We start from the raw sequence: 4,462 nt of genomic DNA on the forward strand, positions 1-4,462 counted from the left end.
TGTTGCTGTTCCCATTCAATCTGTAAAGCGACACCCACTGACTTAAGCAGAGCAGCTGCAGCCACTTTTTCACAGAAGCGCCTTCATCTTGCTGGGACTATTCATGCATGTAAATCAGACATGTGAAGATCTGCACATAGGCACAACATCAGTATGTATTTGGAACAGAGAGGCAAGAAAAGGAGAGACATATCAGAGAATACAGTGCTTGAAATCCATGATGCATGGGCACTTCTACCAGTGGCGGACACAACCTCTGCACTCTATTCAAGCCTCTTATTGAATGAGCATTTTCCTCAGGAAATTCATTTTTTGGCTCATATGTATTATTTATCATATATTATAGTCCATATTTATTTGTTGAACAGCTGCACAAATATCACGCTTATCAGAACATAATTTAATCACCGGTAAACACATTTTTTATGCAGCAATGAACAAACCGCTTCTATTCCTTGCTATTCAAATCAACAATGCTGAATGCCCTACACAGACATCTCACTTTCACTTCTAGATATTTTCTGCTTTCACTCAGTAGCAGTTTGATTCAAAGAATTGTTTTATATTAAGTCTATATTTGCCTATGATCCTGCCTCTTCCAGCCCTTCTCAGACAGTGCAGAGGTCATTGATAATCTCTGGATAGAAGTAGATATTTTATGGCTGCAGATCTCCAAAGTTCCAGCACTTATTATCCATCCTGAAAGCTTCCTGTTCTTCTTCCTGCAGAATTCCTTGACTTTACAGAAGAAACCAGGTACAAAAAACACTCATTGTAAAAAAACATTTTTAAAAACTGTAAAAAAGTTTGGGAACAAAGCAAATTATTGTTTTATTTGTGAAGATCAAAAAAATATCTGTGCCACCTACCAGGATTTTTATTCCTGACTTCATAAGAAAAATCTAACCCTCTTGTACAACTGTAGTTTCAAGTAAGACAGCTAAGCAAGCCCAGTAAAGTTCACCATTCCACAAAAGGCAATAATATAACACTAATTAAAGACAAAAATGTTCCAATGATGAGACATACCTTCAGCTGGATTTCATTTGCATAGCTGACTCTTAGTTCTCAGCTAGCACTAATTCACATCATTCCATTATTTTAGAGAAATAACACTGATTTATGTCATCTGAAATCCCAGGTTGAGTATTGCTGATATAAAAGTTTTGGTAAACACTTGGTGGAGATTTATAAAGCAACGTAAAAGACTTACCTTAGATGCTAAATACTTTGTGTATAGCAGACAAGGGAAAGTACCCAGACCAGAGGACAGGTTCAGAATCAGACCTTTCTGTCTAAAATTTAATTTAGATAGTTACATATAGAATTACGGTAAAAACCTTCACAAGTGGAAAGCAACATTTCTCCCCCAGAAGGCAGAGCTCTCTCATTATCCTGTAGACTACACTCTCTAAAGACCCAACTTTTATTGTTTTGCTAGGTGCAATTAAGTCTAATGCAACTAGGAAAAATGGAAAAAGTGAAACTTTAAAGCCCTGCACAAACAGAACCATGCGAACATTTTAGAAGCTATTGTACATCTAACATAGGAAAAATTGCCATGAGAAATTTTATGCTCCTTAGTAATTGGGAGGTCCCCTTTGCTCATTAGCCAGCCCATTCATTTTCCTGTCCCATGCATCTGTTGTTTTAGTTTCCCTATTCACAACTCCCTACACAAATCACCAAAACCAATTCATTCTACAACAACCAGGAAAAACAAAAGAGAGCAAGACAGTTAAACAGTAAGAGCTTATTTTGTTGTCAAAACAAAAAGCATGCGCTATCCTCTAAAAGGTACTAGTTAATGTTTTCTAGAAACTGCATCTGAAAACCTCAATTTACAGCTTAAGAACACCCTGTATCTAAAGTGCACATTGTATTAAGGGAGAAAAGGGAGTACACAGCTGAATTAATCTCTCAGATGAAGTGCAGGTATTTCCAGAGTTTTAAAAAATGATGGCTACCAATCTTGGAAAAATAAAACAATATATTGAAGTAGAATTTAATGTATGGCTTTATGTATAACTTTATATCTGCAGCAGCTACATGCTTTTTCTATAAACAGATCAATATTTTATATTATATCTCATTCCACAGTTAACTGACAACTTGTGGCAGTTTGTATCATTCATTCTTATGGCACTAACACCAAGAGAAGTAAATCTTACTGACTGACGTTCCGTCAAGTGCAGAAGTTAATAATGAAAAAGCATACCTACCACTGAAGAAAGTGGTAGTAGAAACAAAAACCATTTGAAAGTTATGGAAAAATGATTTTTACCTTGGTTCCATTTGTTCCAAAATCAGTTGTGTCATCTGTAAGATAAGTACATTAAAAAATATACCGAATCTCCTATTTCTAATTGCTTTTTTTTTGTTCTTCTTGTTTTATTCACAAGGTTTCTCATTTGCTTAAGCCCCAGACATACATGTCCAGTTCAAATATGGCACATTCAAAGATTTGAGAAACATTTTAAAAATGCTAATGGCCTGCCAATTAGCTAAATTGTTAAAAAAAAAAAAATCTAAGGTTAGTCTTCTAAGCCATGAAAATCTTATGCTTATCCAAAGTTTTTTATCAGTATCTGAATTTAATGAATCTTCAGTTTTCAATCATAAGGCGAAAGTAAGCTCTATCATGTTTTCAGATTTTTTTCTTCTGGCTCCACCTGGATCAGAAATAGCAGAATATGATTAAAAGAAAACTTATTTTCTGGTAACAAAGGAATTTTGGGGTCATTTTTATATTAATTATTTAAAGATCTATTTCAATTTTAACAAGAGATTGAATCAATCTTCTGATTTTTAAAGTGCGATTAAATCCAATCTCAGGTAGGAAAGTAGCTGCTGCTTTTTGCATTTTAAAAATATTTTTGCCATTAAGCTTAACTCCTTAGGAAGCTCACATGATTGATTCATTACAAAAACATACATGTATGAAACTTTGCAGGATAAAAGTTTGAACTAACTTGTCAAGAGCTGTAATAAAAATCAGTGCAAGTGAATAATTCAATTATTTATTTTAGTTCATGTTAATTCTCTATTATTTTTTTCAGTAGTGTCATTGTATACTACAGGATTGAAGGATCAAGGTGAGATTCACAAGCTCCATTTTGAGAAAGGATGCTGATATCACATCAGCTGGAGTGAAGGAGAATTTTCAAGGAAAGTGGAAAACATTGGAAATGGTCCTGCCTTTCCTCAGTGGTAAAAACTCTACTGACATCTGTAGAATCCAGGAATGCCTGGAGTGCAAGTGTCCCACTGCAAGAAGTAGTGAGCAGGATTCTACCAGCAGTCAAGCCAAGAACAGGGGAAAAATGTAAAGATGATTTCGACCAAGGCATGAGGAATGGCACTTACGAGCATGATTTCTTCTCTGAGTTTTGAATGAAAGTGAAATTTTGCGAAAAACTGAAGAGGAAGGGGTTGTAACATTGAGGGAAAGAAATCCCCAAGCCTTGGATGAGCAAAGAAATCATGGAAAATCTCAAATTTTAGAAGAAAGCCAACAGAAAGTGGGAAAAGGATCAGGCTACTTGGAAGAAATATAAGTATGGTGTCAAAGCAGGTTGGGATGTGACAAGAAAGGTTAAAACCCACTTGGAATGATATCTGGCAAAGAAGGTCAAGGAAAACAAGAACAGTTTCTTTAAGTATATCAGTAGCAAAAGAAAGATTAGGGAAAATGTGGGTCTACTGCTGAATGTGATGGACACCCTGATAATGGAGGCAGAGCTACTGATTACCTTCTTTGCTTCAATCTTTTCTACTAAGACTGCCTGTCAGGAATCTCCCACTCTACAGATAAGAGAGAGAGTCTGAGGAAAGGAAAAATTCTGCTTGGTTGAGGTCAGAGATCATCCAGGCAAGCTTGATGTACACAAACCCATGTATCAATTGGATACACCCACAGGCACTAAGAAAGCTGGCAGAAGTGATTGCCAAAATGCTCTCTATCCTCTTCGAAAGGTCTTGGAGAATGGAAGAGGTGCCGGAGGACTGGAGGTAAGCCAGTGTCTATTCAGTCTTCAAAAAGGACAAGAAGGAGGAGACAAGAATCAAAGAATCATAGTGTGGTTTTAGGTTGGAGAGGACCATAAGAATTATCTAGTTGCAATGCCCTTGCCATTAGCAGGGTTGCCAGTTACTTGATCAGGCTGTCCGGGATCCCATCCGGCCTGACTGTGAATACCTGCATGAAAGGGGCATCCACAGCCTCTCTGGGAAACTTGCTCCACAGCCACACCACTCTCTGAGTAACAAATTTCTGCCTACCATCTAACCTAAATCTCTCCTCTTTTAATTAGAAGCTATTCCCTCTTGTCCTATCACTATCAGACCATGTAAAAAGCTAGCTTGTAAGCTCCCTTCAAGTACTGGAAGACCACAGTGAGGTCTCCCTAAAACGTCTCCAAGATAAACAAGCCCAAGTCCCTCATCCTTTCTTCATAAGAGA

General features: G+C 36.9%; 1 long non-coding RNA gene across 1 annotated transcript; it reads right to left on the reverse strand.

The window, feature by feature from the left end:
• Window positions 1-399: 399 nt before the first annotated feature.
• Window positions 400-2,277, reverse strand: LOC116217541 (uncharacterized). Its single transcript, XR_014880355.1, has 2 exons — window positions 1,214-2,277; window positions 400-738 (listed from the first exon to the last, which is right to left on the reverse strand). It is a non-coding gene; the product is annotated as an uncharacterized LOC116217541 (long non-coding RNA).
• Window positions 2,278-4,462: the final 2,185 nt, after the last annotated feature.

This window comes from Meleagris gallopavo, chromosome Z (assembly GCF_905368555.1).
Source record: "Meleagris gallopavo chromosome Z, MGAL_WU_HG_1.1, whole genome shotgun sequence".
Taxonomy (NCBI): Eukaryota; Metazoa; Chordata; class Aves; order Galliformes; family Phasianidae; genus Meleagris; species Meleagris gallopavo.